General features: G+C 45.4%; 1 pseudogene; it reads left to right on the top strand.

Annotated features, from left to right (window-relative positions):
- Window positions 1-16,106: 16,106 nt before the first annotated feature.
- Window positions 16,107-16,226, top strand: LOC136637753 (5S ribosomal RNA; annotated as a pseudogene).
- Window positions 16,227-17,263: the final 1,037 nt, after the last annotated feature.

Genomic DNA, 17,263 nt, shown 5'->3' with positions numbered 1-17,263 from the left:
GCTGTAAATTCTCTTGTTCCTTTATGGTGGTGTCCATGGTGTGTGCAAAATGTTCCCTGTTATTTTGCCAGATCCTTTTGCTTTGCCAGAAGGTATCACCACATGTTCTGAAAATTTTTCCCCCACAAAAATGAGGGGGGGGGGGGAGTGTCCCAGTGAAAGAAACAGCTTGTTAATGTTGTTGCCCCTGTGCTGATTTTCTGATGCAGTTCTCTGGCTCCGGAGTTGCTACTGATATTGGAAGGACTAATATTGATTCATCCAAAGGACCACACCTGGATAGTTTCCCCTCTGTGAGTAATAGCAGCTCCAATAGCAGCTTCCTGTTTGCATTAGAAAATCAATGCAGGGCAAAAGGTTTTAAGGGGGGGGGGGGAGAGATCTCTCACAATACAAGCCTGATCCAAATCATTCCCATAGCTGCTTTTTGAGAAAGATAAAAATCTAGGACGCTCCAGTCATGGAACACCCACATCACATCTGATCTGGCCGTCATTGACAGCACTGACTCGCTGTTGCTTGTCATCGTTCCCCATTAAACTGCTGTTCTGACTCACTGTGCACCTGATGCTAGGTAATTGCTCAAAAAACTGGCTGGATTTTCATCTCCATTCTCCACAGCTGGCAGACAGACACCACAGTGTGTACAAGAAGTCATCACGAAACAATCGTTCTTTCAGATCTCCTTTGCTGATCTGTAGGGACAGTGGCACTAACTGGGATACTTTCCCCTCACTGTAGATATGAAGTTTTCTCTTTGAGTATTGGAAACCATACACAGCCATTGCATTTCTCCCAGAGCTGCCTCAGCTGACATGGTTCTAAGAACCTGAGCTAATCTCTTATTTTAAATTTCAGTTCCGTTCATATGTATATACTGAGTGTGTGTGTGTGTGTGTGTGTGTGTGTGTGAGAGAGAGAGAGAGAGAGAGAGAGAGAGAGAGAGAGAGAGAGAGAGCAAGCTTTTCTCCAATTACACAGGCCTCCAAAATTGAGGGGCCGGAAAGGTTTTTCCCAAACTTTATGGTGGTTTGATATAAATTTGGGATGCTGATTCCAATAATGGCATCCGTTTTGTACTATCACGTCTAGTTTTGGAGATATAGTATAGCCTCATTAGGTTCAAGCCTGACTCGCATCACAACACATTTCTCGTCATGACTCAGACTTGAGTCAAAAATGACTCTACAGTAGTGCAGGGTGAGTTGTGATGCACACCGGTTATGACTTGTGAGTCAACTCGAGTCCAGGGGGTCAGAGACTCATGACTTGACTCACGACTTGACGCAGTGACATGTGGCACATCCCTGGTTATTGGCATGAAAATGGTAAATGCAATGTCAGTGTGCACCATACATATGACAACAAATATAAACTAGAAAAATCAGCAAATAACACCCTAACAAGGTTTTTTAAAAAGCAAAAGCTTATTTCTATGCCTGTCTATTCTAAAGTTGTACTATAGACTATAGGGCTTACTCTCAGGTAAGTGTGGATAGTATATGCTCATAACACATACATACCATGTGTATTTAAAAATACAGGCAACTGTGGTAATAACAGCCACAAATCTCTATGGACTTTCAGTGGGTAGGGCTTTCTATGGTTCTCAATCTGTGCACTGCAGCACATGGGGAGCTGTGGTACACTCATAAGGGCACCGAGGGATATCCCTAGTGGCCTCTTCTTCCTCAGTCTGCCAGGCACCGCCATCTTGGATTGTGCAAGGTATCTCACAATTCTTGCTAAATCCAAGGTGGAGACACCCAGGAGAGCCAGGAAGAAGAGGCTGCCGCAAAAGATGGGTGCTGCAACAGCATTACGGCCTCCTTTCTCATTTCAGACTTGGACCAAAGAGATTCATTGCGAGGCAGGAGGCTTAAGGCACAATCCTAACCAACTTTCCAGCACTGAGGATAGGGCAACGCAGCTCCGATATAATGGAACAAATATTCTCTTACCCTAAGGAGGCCTCCATGACTGCCACCCATAACAATATAAGAACCCAACTGTGAGATGCAGCACATGCCCCATTGGCACAGCTATGCCAATGCTGGAAAGTTGGTTAGGATTTGGGCCTTACTGCGGGGGGGGGGGAGGGGACACAAATCCCCTTTTCCTTTCAATGGCTTCCACTCCCCCTCCTGCAGCTGGACTAGCAGAGAGGAGAGGGAGGAGGATAGAATAGGGCCAGTGAATTTTTGAAGTGTGGTGTACATTCATACTAATATGTTTGACCTGTTTGATCAAAGACCATACAGAGGCAAAAAGCATACATGTTCATATATACTGTGGACAATGACATCTTTATTTTGCTGCCTTCAAAAACGATTGCCTGACTCCAGCCTCAACCTGTCGTTTGTTGTCTATGCATCTTTAGACGTCGAGCAAACTGTCAGTGTCAGTTATTGGCCCCATTCTGATCATTCCTATCTGATGAAGTTTGTCTTGATCAAATCAATGCTTCCTAAAATGTACTGAGACAAGAAATGAGATGACAGTTCATCTGCGCTTTATATTTTATTACCTTTTCTAGTCTTCTTTCCCCCCCTTTTCAGTTATTGAGCTCAGTGTTTTAGACCTTGCAGTGGCCTACATTCAACATTTTCATCATCTGTAATGCTTGATCACCTGAGATCAAAAACATGTGTCTGAATGGTCTTCTTCCATGAACCTTGGGCTTTTGAAATACCATTTGGGATTTCAGTTTGTGAGACTATTTCATCAACTCACATTTGGCTCAGACTGTCAAATAAAAGGGGGGGAAGCCTCCCAAATGGTTGTGTGAATCAACTGTTACCTTTTTATTTAGACACATGATGTGGGACACATATTGATTTGGGGGCAGGGGGAGGATGGTAAGTGGCACTGGGTGCCTGCTGGGAAATCATGATACAGGCCAATAATGTGACTTGAAGCAGGACTATTGGCAAGAGGTCTCAAATCCCACAGGCCTACAGGAAGGTCACATTTTTTCATTGTCAGGGTGATCACCACTTCCCCTACTCTATCAGGCTTGCTTGGAAGAAGCCTTGGAAAACTCCAAGGGTGCCCACAGGTTGCCTACACAGCACATTTGACCCTGTGCACAAAAACCACATCCTGGGAGCTTCCTGATTTCAAATACAGTCTCTGGTGATATAAAAGAAGAGTCTCCACACTGGTCTTCAACAACTCCACAACCACATTCAATCAAGGAGTCCAAGCTAGGGAAGCAACTGGCCTCCTGAGCTTCTCACAAGTTCTTTGTTGCACTCTTTGGGGGATGTAAAACTATAGTGGTACTCATCTAGGACCAGGAAAGAGCCATCAAGTGTCTTCAGGTCACAAAAGAAGGATCCTTGATGAACTCATCTCACAAAAGATCCCAAAGGTTCCTTGGGGAAGAGGAAGAAAATTCTTGATCAACAGACTGTCGTGTTCTTTTGTCCCTCACTTGTCTGCCTTACTGTTGATATATTTGTTTGCATGATCTGCTGATGCTGCTTTAAACCACCCCCATTCCAGCCACTGTCCAAGAACCACTGTGCTGAACCAGAACCCAGGATGGGCACTCATCCACTCTCTTTTTTCTTTAGAAACTTCCCCCCCCCCCACTCTCCTCCTTAAGGAGCACCAAAAGCCATTGTGCCAGAATGGACTGGATAGGCATCCTTTGTGAATCTCATTGCAACATACGCCTTTCCCCCTGAAAGCAAGTCTGGGTGTCCTGCCACGCTTCCCATCCTTGAGTCAGCTACTGATACGTCATAGCATCTGGGCTTACATCAAAACCCTTTCCTCCTATTATACTCTTCTCTTGAACAAGAGGATTGCTTGGTCTCACCGTTCTAGCCTTGTGACTCCTACAACCCAGCAAACGTCACAGAAGGAATTGGTGGGTAACCTTTGTCATTGATGCAGCCTCGCTGTCAAGTCACACCCCCCTTTTCTTATCTCACGTGCAGTCAAATTGACAACACACAATTGAATGCGGACTGAAGAATTACAGTTCAGCAACAGCTGTAGCATTTAATGCTCTGAAAAACTGTGCATCTCATGTGAACATAAGCCCTGCTGGATCAGGCCAACAGCCAATCTAGTTCAGCTTTCTGTATTTCACAGTAGCCCACCAAATGCCTCAGGGAGCACACAAGACAACAAGAGACTTATATTCTATTGCCACTCCCTTGCATCTGGCATTTAGAAACCGCCTACTACCAGGAGGTTGGTTCTAGTTATCATGGTTTGTAACCTGTGATGGATTTTTCCTCCATAAAGCTGTCCAATCCCCTTTGATAGACATCTAGGCCAAGTGCCATCACCACATCCTGTGGCAAGGAGCTCCACAGATTAATTACACGCTGGGTAAAGAAATATTTTCATGTGTGTTCTGACTCTTGCAACACTCAATTTTAGTGGATGTTCCCTTAGTCTCAATCTAATGCTCGTCCTTTCAAATCTGGGTTAACTTCTGCTTTCCGACTGTTAATTTTTCAGTCCCCCTTCTTATCGATAGGTCCTTGAGCTGCAGATCTGAGTGGTGGTCAATATCCTGTGCACACTTTCCTTTTTCTTGCCTATTTGATGAATTGTATTTCATCATTTAACTGACATAACTTTTGTCAGCTGTGCTTTCCAAAGGCTACTCATAAGCTTTTGTGGCAGTATGTTGACAAAAGATGAGGACATCCATGTATTCTTTTTAAAATAATGTGTTTGTCTCCTTATTCACTTCTGAGATCTTGCCAAAATTCCAAGTTTCTAATCATGTTCCAAGTGAGATGTTCTTGCTGTCTCATGATCCAGTCCTTTGGGCCATATAAAACATGATGCTTCTTAAGGTGTGATGTTTTCTGTACAGGGGATAATCTCTGTTTGTATTAGAATGGAGCTCTTCAGTCTTGAACAGTGTTGATTTTACTGCAAGCATGCCTTTCTGTGTACAACAATTCATTATAAATAGTTCTGAACAAAATATACACATGGAAAGCAATTCACTAAGTGCCACTGCTGCTGTGTAGTCTTCATTAATCTGGAGATTCCATTCACCTGGAGATCATAAACAACTCCTGTGCATGTGTCATTGAGAACATAAGAACAGCCCCACTGGAGCAGGCCATAGGTAGGTCCATCTAGTCCAGCTTCCTGTATCTCACAGCGGCCCACCAAATGACCAGGGAGCACACCAGATAACAAGAGACCTGCATCCTGGTGCCCTCCCTTGCATCTGGCATTCTGAGAAGAATGGAAGTTGCCTGATAGGTCCTCACTAGCTAGAGCACCCACCCCTTGGGATAATCAGTATTGATTCACTTGCCTACTTTTTTTCTTTATTAGGGGAAGGTGATTGAATGTAGTGTGATATTGCAATAAGCGACAACACCAACATTTGCAACTACCTTTCTCAAGTGTATAGACTTATTCTGCAGCATTATGAAGTTAGCACCAGTTTCTTCTGCACTTCTCCAGTTCAGACCTTAGTCCAAGCTGCATCTCGGTTCAAGCCACAGCAGTGTTTCAGGGAGTCAGGGAAACAAAATTCTCCATGACATCCAAGTCTATGTTACAGATGTCAGATTCCCTGAAAAGAGACATCACTCTTGCTTCAAATCTTTTTCAGCCCCTGTTCTCCTCTTTTCAGATATTTCACTAGAGATGGTCCAGAGCATTTCAAAGCTATCCTCACAAACCTATGACCTAGAACAGCCATTTTCAACCACTGTGCCGTGGCACACCGGTGTGCCACGAGTGATTCACAGGTGTGCCACAGGAATTTGGGGAAAGATAATTTATTAATAAGGCCAGTGGGAGATGTGAGCCCCAACTTGCAGCATGGTGTGCCTTGTCAATTGTCAAAAACCTGGTGGTATGCCTTGACCATTTTAGTGCCTTGTCAGTGTGCCATGAGAGGAAAAGTGTTGAAAATCACTGACCTAGAAGTGTATTTGTTGAAAAAAGAGCATAGTGCTGATATCCAGAGTGTCACAATGTTGGTTATGCTATATGTTTTTGTTCATTACTTGTTTTCCTATTTTTATTTATACTTTATACATTTTTTAAAATTCTATTATTAATCTTTCAGACATGGGAAAATGCAGTAATGTATTTATTTATCCCCCCCCCCAAAAAAAAAAAAATTATATTCCATTTTTCCTGTAAATTTCAGTTCAAGGCGTCCAACAATATAAAAATGTAAAATAAAACAGTTTGAAGTACAAATAAGAAAACCACACTGAAGGCAACAAAGAAGAGCAGTGAACAAAACAAGATCAAAGCATAATTTAGGGCGCAATCCTAACCAACTTTCCAGCACTGACATAGCTGTGCCAATGTGGCATACACTGCATCCAGCAGTGGGGAGACAGTCAAGGAGGCCTCCTCAAGATAAGGGCAATTTTATTTCCTGACCTTGGTTCTGCATTGCAGCTAAGTCAGTCCTGAAAAGTTGGTTAGGACTGCACCCTTAATTGATAAAAAATTTCAAGCTGTTGTGAAAAGAGAGGGGGGGGGGAATCTATCTTCTTGAGATTGGATTGAAATTGGAAATCTCTAATTTCCTTCTTGGAATCACCCTGTAGCCCTGTTTAAGCAATCACTCTATCATGGAAGCCAAAGACATGAGTGTTCTATTGCAGCAGTTCCCAAAGTGGTGGGTCAAAACCCATCATGGGAACTGAAATGTGCTATTCCCCCTGAAGGGAAGTGGCCCCAGAAATGGGTGCTCCAATGGCGCTGCAGTGATTGTGCTGCCATAGGGACCTGGCAGCTTGTACCCTTTCCTGGGGGGGTCGCAGTGAGTTTGGGAAGAGTCTGAGAGGCTCACAGCCCCCTCTGTGCAGCTTCCCCTGCTTGTCATTGCTAGATCAGCTATCAAAGTACACTTCCAGTTTTTGCACGGTGCTATCAGGGCACCCGTTTCTGGGTCACCCCCCTTAAGGAGGAATTGCCCATTTCTGGTTCCTGTGGTGGGACACAACTCACCACTTTGGGAACCATTGCTGCAAGCAGTGGGGAGGTGTGCAGAGTTCGGCTGCAAGCAGGGCCTCTGAGAGGAATTTTATCAGGGGGTATGAAGTTTCTTTTGGGCCCCTTTGCAAAGGGGGAGGGGTGAAACAGAGCGGGGGAGAGTGGTGATAGGCGAGCAGAATAGGGACAGGGAGGGGCGAAGCAGGGTGAGGGGAGGGTAGAGACAGCTGGAAAAGTCTTTGGAGCCCAGGTTTACCCACCCATGTGGCATCAGTAGTGTCCCCCGCATCCTCAGTCATGGTAATGACCCCAGCATCCCACACAGGCAACAAGACTGAGTAGATAGGAAAATGTCAGATCCCAGGAAATTTCTGGGCCCCCTCCTTTGGCTCCTGGGCCCCCCTTTTGACTGTGGGCCCGGGTACAAATTACCCCCCTCTCCTAGGCCCTGGCTGCAAGCCTCCTGAATCCTCTTGGACCCTCCGTGAAGCCAGCATGACCCCCAAGGTGAGGGTACAAGCACCTGTATCCCTGCAGCACCATGAAAGCTGCAGTACCATCAGGGCATTCCCTGACTCCAGTTCTCACCCTTGCCAAGACTTACTGAGGTCCCAAAATCTGAGTAGGACTTTGGGAACTGTGGTTCTAACCCAGGGGTGCCCAAACCCTGGCCTTGGGGCCACTTGCGGCCCTCAAGGTCTCTCAATGCGGCCCTCAGGGAGCCCCCAGTCTTCAATGAGCCTCTGGCCCTCTGGAGATTTGTTGAACCCCTCACTGGCCTGACACAACTGCTCTTAGCTTGAGAGCAACTATTTGACCTCTCACAGCTATCATGTGAGCTGTGGGATTAGGGCTCCCTCCACTGCTTGCTGTTTCTCATCTGTGATGCAGTAGCAGCAGCAAAGGAAAGGCCAGCCTTGCTTTGTGCAAGGCCTTTTATAGGCCTTGAGCCATTGCAAGACCTTCATTCATTCATATAAGATAATCTTTAATACAGTGTTGCCTCGCAAGACAAAATTAATTCATTCCGTGAGTCGTTTTGTTTTGCGAAATTTTCGTCTTGTGAAGTGCGATTTAAAACAAACCAAAAAAAAAAAAAAGGAAAAAAATTTGTCTTGCAAAGCACGGCCATAGAAAAATTTGTCTTGTGAGTCACCAAAAAAATCGCAAAGCGCTTTCGTCTTGCGAGTTTTTCTTTGCGCGAGGCATTCGTCTTGCGAGGCACCACTGTATATTCATTTATGTAAACTTATATAAATTTATTCAAATTTTAAATGTAAATTAATTGTTTTCCCCCCCCCAGGCCCCCAACACAGTGTCAGAAAGATGATGTGGCCCTCCTGCCCAAAACTTTGGACACCCCTGTTCTAATCTATAGTAACATGTATGCCAGTGATTGCTGATGACATATACCTGCTGGCTCTGAGCTCCCCATTTTCAGCATGTGTCTCACAGTCAAAAGTTGAATGTTCTAAGTTTGCAGTCATGGGAGAAACCACCCCTCATAGTCAGTTTTTGTCCCTGCAGCTAATCACTGAACACAGAGAGTAGGCAGGGCTAGCATACATGCTATCAACAGGGGCCGGGCTAGTGCACCGATTCCAGTTAAGTCCCTCACACACTCTTACTCCACAGGGAACACAATGCCTCAACAGGGCTATATAAGCATAACAGCCTGCATTGGCAGGAGGTTGGACTGGATGACCTTTCGGGTCCCTTCCAACTCCATGATTCTACCAGAAATATACCAGAGTATATGATCCACTTTCATATAGGGCAGTGGTGGCGAACCTATGGCATGCGTGCCAGACGGGGCATGCAGCGCTGTCTCCGTGGGCACACAGCGCTGAGCCAGGCAGCCTGGGGAGGGGCGCTGAAGCTGCGTGTCACTTTAAAGAAAACAGAGGCTTTTTCCGAGCCCCTGTGTGCTGGGAGTGCGGGCTGCTTCCCTCCGCCCCCTGAGCTCACTGCCCTCCTTTCCCTTCACCCCCACCTGCCCCGCATTTGTTTCCCTTTTCAATTTTGCCCGCTCTGCAGGCTTAAGCTCCCTGTTTTTCCCTTCCCCAACTCTCCAGCAAGCTCAGCCAATCAGCATCCAACAGGCTCCTGGCTTTTTCAGTTGGAATGGCTCAGGGCCCTTCACTGGCAGACCATCAGCCAATCCTGAGCCGCCCTCCACCTCAGCCATTGCCAGCCCTTGCAGCCTGCCTTTCCCTGAGCAGCTCACCACTCAGCGCCAGGAGAGGCTTTTCCTTCACAGCAGAGGAGACATCCTGCATGTCTACTCAGAAGTAAGCCCCATTACAGTGGATGAGGCTTACTCCCAGGAAAGAGTGCCTAGGATTGCAGCCTTGGAGCCTGCTCTTGTGCATGTCTACTCAGAAGTAAGCCCCATTACAGTGAATGAGGCTTACTCCCAGGAAAGGGTGCCTGGGATTGGAGTCTGCTCCTGTGCGTGTCTACTCAGAAGTAAGCCCCTTCAGAGTAGATGAGGCTTACTCCCAGGAAAGAGTGACTGGGATTGCAGCCTTGGAGCCCGCTCCTGTGCGTGTCTACTCAGAAGTAAGCCCCATTAAAGTCAATGAGGCTTACTCCTAGGAAAGAGTGGCTGGGATTGCAGCCTTGGAGCCTTGTCCTGTGCATGTCTACTCAGAAGTAAGCCCCATTAGAGTCAATGAGGCTTACTCCTAGGAAAGAGTGGCTGGGATTGCGGCCTTAGAGCCCACTTCTGTGCGTGGGGCTTTTAAAAAATTTTTTTTTCTTGTTTGAGAAAATGAGCAATGGCAAGGTCTTGCAACCACCCCCTCCCTGACAATAGTTCTTTACCCAGCATGTAATTAGTCTGTGGAACTCTTTGCCACAGGAAGCAGTGATGACAACTTGCCTAGATGCCTTTAAGAAGGGATTGGACAAATTTCTGAAGGAAAAGTTCATTAAGGGTTACAAGTAATAGTGGGTAAAAGATGTTAATGCATGAGTTGTTTTTTTTTCTAAACTAAAACCTCAATATTCAGGTTAAATTGCCGTGTTGGCACTTTGTGATAAATAAGTGGGTTTTGGGTTGCAGTTTGGGCACTCGGTCGCTAAAAGGTTCGCCATCACTGATATAGGGTGTGTTGACTGTGTGCTGGTTTAATAACTATCCATTCCGTGCACATCAAAATTCAACATCCAGATGTTTATTTTAAGCCGCAGTCTTTGAAGTCCCACTGCTGATCATTTCCACATTTATTTCTGTTGATTCTTGTTTCTGCAGAAGGCAAAAGCCAAAGAGGGGGTTCTTCCCCCCAGCCCGTTCTCAGTATGCAGTCACTGAGCGCAGCTTTTCACCAATCCGTTCTAATGTATTCAGCAAAGTTTCCCTGACAAACAACTTGTATCAGTCCCTCACTTGAGAACGTTTGACTTTGTTATGTAAAACACTGTATTCATTATGAACCTTTTTGCTCGGTTTCCACTTGCCCATGTCGAACTGTCTCGATACGGATCAAATGCAGATGGTTGAATAAAATCAAATTTGACCCAGTAAGAAATAGGAAGGGAGACAGTCATTTCTGCAGGAGCCCTTTGCTGAAATGAGTCCCAATTATTTTTATATTGTATGGTAAAGGACTTTTTATTTCAGAAGGTTCATCACTTTGTAGCTCTGTGCCAAGGATAATGTGCTTGAGATGGGACACCAGGTCCTCTGAATCACCTCAGGACAGTGTATCTCTGAAACCCAGACAGCCCTCTTTTTGCAAATGATGCACCATACAAATGCAAATGCGAGCGTTGACTTTCAAAGCAGAAAAATATGACAAACACAATGTCTCACCATTGCTTTGAGGTATGCCTAAGTTGTCATTTTGTTCCAAATTGTGTGGCCTGGCAGGACTTTGCAAATGGAATCTTTCCAAGGTTGCACTTTTAAGGTATTGTATTATATCTCACCTGGAACATGGCCACAAGTTTCACATGATCCGCCACAACATCTCTTTCTGATTAGAGGAGGCTAACGGATCCTCAGGAGTGCTTGCGTCTTAAATCTCCCCCCCCCCCACACTATATATAGTTGGCAACCTTCAGTCTCGAAAGACTATGGTATCGCGCTCTGAAAGGTGGTTCTGGAACAGCGTCTAGTGTGGCTGAAAAGGCCAATTCGGGAGTGACAATCCCTTCCACAATGGGAGCAAGTGCAGTCTGTCCCTGGCCTGTCTCCCTGGCTATGGGCCTTCCTTCTTTGCCTCTTAGCCTCAGACTGTTGGCCAAGTGTCTCTTCAAACTGGGAAAGGCCATGTTGCACAGCCTGCCTCCAAGCGGGCCGCTCAGAGGCCAGGGTTTCCCACTTGTTGAGGTCCACTCCTAAGGCCTTCAGATCCCTCTTGCAGATGTCCTTGTATCGCACACAAACTAATACTATCTCTCCTGAGTTGGCAACAGTGAATTTCTGGGGAAAACTGCCAACATATTTATTGGGGGCAGGGCATTGGTGTAGGGAATTAGGGAAAACAATCTCAGATCAATAAAATTGTGGTCCTTTTGTCAAACTAGGCATGACTCCAAGTGCGCATGTTATAATTCTGAGTTGTTATTTAGTAAATAGTGCATGGAGGGGACAACAAAGTAGACCAGAAATGCCACAGAGGGGTAGAGGGGCTTTAGTACTCCACACTCACTGCAATTTCATTCCTTATCACATTGCCCACTTCCTTTTTTTAATTTTAATTTTTTAATTTTTTAAAATGCTCCCATTCCACAGCAGCTAATCCTGCAACTGAGTTGTACATAGATAAAATTCAAGACGGCAGCCCCTGTAGAATGTATGCATCACCTCTTTTTCTATCATTGTAAAGTTAGAGAGAAACAGCAAAGTATGTTTTTGCAAATGACCCATATACAATTTATGAAAACAGTGATTATATGCATTATGTGTTGTATGTTTTCTCCTCAAAGATTCAGGATTAGCAGTATACAACACAGCTATGCTTGCAGTGCTGGGAATCTCAATACCTGAAACAGTTTGTTTTCTTTGTATTTGTTCAGCTGATACTGAAATCCTTGCAGACTATCAATTAGGAAGGTATTAGCACTGATTAGTAATCTCTTCCAATGGTCCAGTTTGTAGAACTGGTATATCATAGGGGCATCCAGTCCAAGAAACAAAACATAGGGGCAAAACCCTGAGCCAAGCAGTTAAGGTATTAAGAAAACTCGCTTACAAGACAGATCAGGAGAGATCAGGAGAGATCAGGAGAGAGATCTTGGGGTGGTGGTGGACAGGTCGATGAAAGTGTCGACCCAATGTGCGGCGGCAGTGAAGAAGGCCAATTCTATGCTTGGGATAATTAGGAAGGGTATTGAGAACAAAACGGCTAGTATTATAATGCCGTTGTTCAAATCGATGGTAAGGCCACACCTGGAGTATTGTGTCCAGTTCTGGTCGCTGCATCTCAAAAAAGATATAGTGGAAATGGAAAAGGTGCAAAAGAGAGCGACTAAGATGATTACAGGGCTGGGGCACCTTCCTTATGAGGAAAGGCTACGGCGTTTGGGCCTCTTCAGCCTAGAAAAGAGACGCCTGAGGGGGGACATGATTGAGACATACAAAATTATGCAGGGGATGGACAGAGTGGATAGGGAGATGCTCTTTACACTCTCACATAATACCAGAACCAGGGGACATCCACTAAAATTGAGTGTTGGGCGGGTTAGGACAGACAAAAGAAAATATTTCTTTACTCAGCGTGTGGTTGGTCTGTGGAACTCCTTGCCACAGGGTGTGGTGCTGGCGTCTAGCCTAGACGCCTTTAAAAGGGGATTGGACAAGTTTCTGTAGGAAAAATCCATTATGGGGTACAAGCCATGATGTGTATGCGCAACCTCCTGATTTTAGGAATGGGTTATGTCAGAATGCCAGATGCAAGGGTGGGCACCAGGATGAGGTCTCTTGTTATCTGGTGTGCTCCCTGGGGCATTTGGTGGGCCGCTGTGAGATACAGGAAGCTGGACTAGATGGGCCTATGGCCTGATCCTGTGGGGCTGTTCTTATGTTCTTATGTTAAGAGAATCAGCCCAATCCTATAGGTGTTTAGTACTGCTGGAATGAGCATTCCAGCCCCACTAGGTACTTTTTGGCTATCACAAAAGGTGACACACTGGAGTGCATGGCTTGGCCACCACCACAAGTGGCAACGGTTCACCTCTGCACACCAGCAACCTGCATATGCATAGGAATATGTGAATATGTGTAGGAGGTGGAGGAAAGTGGCAAGTGGGCAGAACAGGGTGACAACAGGGGTGGGAAGAAGGGCAGATCAGGTGGGTTCAGCAACAGCGGTAGTCCTGGATCAGAACCCCCTTCCTGGCCTCAGTCTGCCTTCCTGGGTCCATGAGAAGCCTGCAGAATTGCTAGCACAGATCTAAGTAAACCCCAGTGGGCCAGCATGGGTCCAGTAGACCCAAGCAGGCCCCAGGGCAGGGGAATAAGTGTTCCCTTACTCTGAGAAGGCCTCTGGAGGCTGAAATTCCCCCGTAAGATACAATGGGCACCACCACATTGACACTGCTGCATGACTGGGTGGGGAATATAATTGGGCTGAAATTCTCTTTTCCTTGCTAGGTTGTCTTTCATGAACAAGGCCAATGACTCTGCCAGCCATTTGTGCAAGAATAAAACCAGGTTGCCGCAAAAAACCATGCTTATCACTGAGCTTGTTCAACTGCAGGGTGCTTCTTTCCCCTCCCATCTTTAAGATGTTATGACAGAGTTACACCAATGGTGAAATGTGAAGCATGAGCGGACGAGAATTCTATTACAGTTGAGCATTGTTTTGCAACACTCCAACCAGCGACAGGCTGCATGTGCGCCACCGGTCTCTGCACACACCCTCAAGTCTTTGAAGCCAAGGGGAGCTCAGTTCCCCACAGCTCCAGAGGCCCCCCTTACAGAGGCAGTGCACACTCCCTCTGGAGGCTTTTCTCAGCCTCACAGAGGCAACACGCATTGCCTCTGCAAGGCTCAGAAAAGCCTCCAGTGGCGAGGGGAGTGCAACTTCCCCTCGTGTTCAGAAGCTTCATATAGCATCAAGCCTCACAAGATGATGAAGGTGCTGGTACATATCCCTGTCGCTGAGCAACACATGACTAAACTCAGTTTCTGTCTGTGACTTAATTAACAGTGTGGTTACTGAACATGTGTAGAAAAATTTTAATTGGTGCCAGTCTCAAGGAAGTGAAGAAAGTTTGGGGAAATTTGGAGAACATAAGAAGAGCCCCGCTGGATCAGGCCAAGGGCCCATCTAGTCCAGCTTCCTGTATCTCACAGTGGCCCATCAAATGTCCCAGGGAGCACACAAGACAACAGACACAACCTGCGTTCCGGTGCTCTCCCCTGCATCTGGCAATCAGAGGCAGCCTGCCTCTAAAACCAAGAGCTTGCACATACCTACTATGACTTGTAACCCGTCATGAACTTTTTCTCCAGAAATTTGTCCAATCCCCTCTTAAAGGCATATAGACAAGATGCCGTCACTACTTCCTGTGGCAAAGAGTTCCACAAACTAATTAAATGCTCAGATCTTATAACCTGGCTTCATAAATCAGACCTTTAATTATGTGGGTCACTGTTCACAGAGTAGTCTTCAATTTATCTATGTCTTTCTGGTATTTAAATTTGTCAAACTAAATGGCAAGAGAGAGAGAGAGAGAGAGAGAGAGAGAGAGAGAGAGAGAGAGAGAGAGAGAGAGAGCACAATAAGCAAGTCAGCATGATATTTTGCCTCTGGTATCCTGCTTAAAAATAATATTTTTAGTCTCAAGAATTATTACAAATATTTTTAGGGTGAATCTACATTGTGACAAAATGGCATTTTTCTCACATTTTAGACCTGTTTCTCTACCCATCTGGGACAACTTAACTGTGTTTAAAATAATTCTGGAAATATTTAGTATCCTGTATTTCACATTCAATATAGTATGTGATAAAAAAAAAATAGTGCTTGGCAAATAACTTGCTATTGTATGATTGAATAGGACATTGCCTCTAACAAGGAGGTTCTCAAACCTTTTTTCTCTGCAACCCACCTTGTCAGCCACAGCAGATGTGTTGCACCCCAGTATGCCTTGTGGCCGCTGGGTCACACTTCATAATGCAATGCTGCAAGGTATTCTGGGGCTCATGGCCAATGCCAGTGCTACCAAGAAACCACAAGTTATTCTGGGGTGCAACATGGCCCAGGATGCCTTGCAGCTTCCAGGTCACACCAGTCTTGTGACCTACTAAAAATTGGGTCACAATTCACTTGTGGGTCATGACCCACAGTTTGAGAACTACTGCTCTAACAGATTGATTCAGGCCATATCCAAAATTCAGCAAGATATGAGGTACAAGCACGCCCCAGTATCCACGTGTGTTCCTGAACCCTCCCAGGTCAATTGAAACCACGGATACCATGGGACACTCCCCCACCCTCCAGAGGCAAAGAGAGACCAGCTCCCCTAACCTCTGGAGGGGGCACATGGGGGGCATAGTTCCCATCCCCGATTAAGTGAAACTACGGATACAGGATCCACAGATCCCACCCCCTACTGTACTTTTTCTGTGAATAACTTATATTTGGAGTAGTACTCAAACCCTAGAGGTCACTTCAAAATCACTGTCAGTCTGCATTGGGTGAAAACTATTCCAGCCATTTTTCAATTCTTCTGGATTGTCCTTTTGTTTCTTTGCTTGCTTTTGCACTTAAATTGACCCCAAAGGTGTTAATTCTCCTCAATGATTAAATATAAGTTTGCATTTCTAAATCAGTAATCTGTATTTCTAACCATTCAATCTTATCTTGTGGCCTCCACTGGTGTCCCAGTGTCAGGAGCACCAGGATCCAGGAGGGGTTGCTTGGATCCTGAACCATGTCACATTATAATGTGTTTACTAATGCAAAGAGGTAGGTAGCACAGTCACTGCTGGTTACAAGTGTAGGCTGACAGACCAGAAACCACTAGGGAAAGGAAGGCAGTAGTGGAGGCAGATGGTGGAAGAGACAGGAGTGGGAAAATGGTGGCATTCCTGGGTGGGGAGGAGGGATGAATCTGGTTGGTGGTGGGTAGATGGGAGGTGTTGATGGGCACATGCTGGATCTTATCCTCTTCTTTTAAAACCTTCTACCCCTTTCCTCTTGTCTGACAGCAACTGTTACCCTGCACATGCCCAATCTCATCTGATCTTGGAAGCTAAGCAGGGTCAGGCCTGGTTAGTACTTGGATGGGAGACCGCCTGGGAATACTGGGTGCTGTAGGCTTATACCATAGTCTTTCGAGACTGAAGGTTGCCAACCAACATATGCCACCAAAATAGGTAGTACGTGTTTGAGGAGTCCTGTTGGTGATCAGACAGCCTACCAGGAGGGAAGTACTTCCTGCAGGCTGTCAATTGCCTCCCTCCACCATTGGATGCAGTGCGTGCCTTCTAGATGCCACTGCATCAGTGCCGCTGGTGGGGCATAGGAATGGGCTGTTAAGAGGTCTTTGCAAAGCTGCAAATGCTGCATGTAATCAGTGCTATCAGAACTTTTGATGACTTAAATACTGCACCTGTTTTCAAATGTCAGGAGGCTAGCACCCATCCATGCAAAAATTATAAAATCTATAATAGTAAAGGAAGGAGACAAAAAGTCTCTGCAGTAACAGAAAAGAAGGCCATACCTTGCAGGTCCACTATATTCAATTGTGTCATTCGCCCCCACTCCCTGCTCAGTTGGGGGAATGTATTCAACCATCAGCCCTTTAGAAATTACTAAGGCTTTTCTGAGAGGGGAAGGCTACTTTCAACCCAACCATCCGTTTGCTCTTCATTAAAATATCCACATTTGCCGTTTCATAAGCAGAGAATATACGTATAATAAAGAGTAGGTTCTTGAAAAACGACTTCTGAAAGATTTCCTTTAAAGAACAACCTCTGCTATGCCGTTGAATTTTTTTTTCTTTTTTTGAATCTGTAGTCCATATGGAAGAGGGTTTTTCTTATCGCTTTAAATCTGTGTAAGATCAGATGTTAACATATTTCAGTTGTGCTATTTGTTAGCCGATTCCCTGTTTTAAGTAAATGTCAGCATCTGCTCTTGGCTTTGGTTCTAGTTAAGGCTGACATGATGACTTTTTTCCTGTCTGAGAAGGTTTTTTCTCATGAATAGTTTTTGTTTGAAGAAAGTTCCATATTGGGGGAAGAGAGATAGAGGCTTCATTTGGTCTGCTTTCTTTTCCAACCAAGGCAGGATGAAAGGTTTTTGATAACGCCAAAACATGCTGAAGAGCTGGATTCACTTCCTTAAAAAATAAA

The sequence above is a fragment of the Tiliqua scincoides genome, chromosome 1 (genome assembly GCF_035046505.1).
Source record: "Tiliqua scincoides isolate rTilSci1 chromosome 1, rTilSci1.hap2, whole genome shotgun sequence".
Classification (NCBI taxonomy): Eukaryota; Metazoa; Chordata; class Lepidosauria; order Squamata; family Scincidae; genus Tiliqua; species Tiliqua scincoides.
Note: the sequence above shows the minus strand (reverse complement) of the source record. Positions and strands in the feature narration are given on the sequence as shown.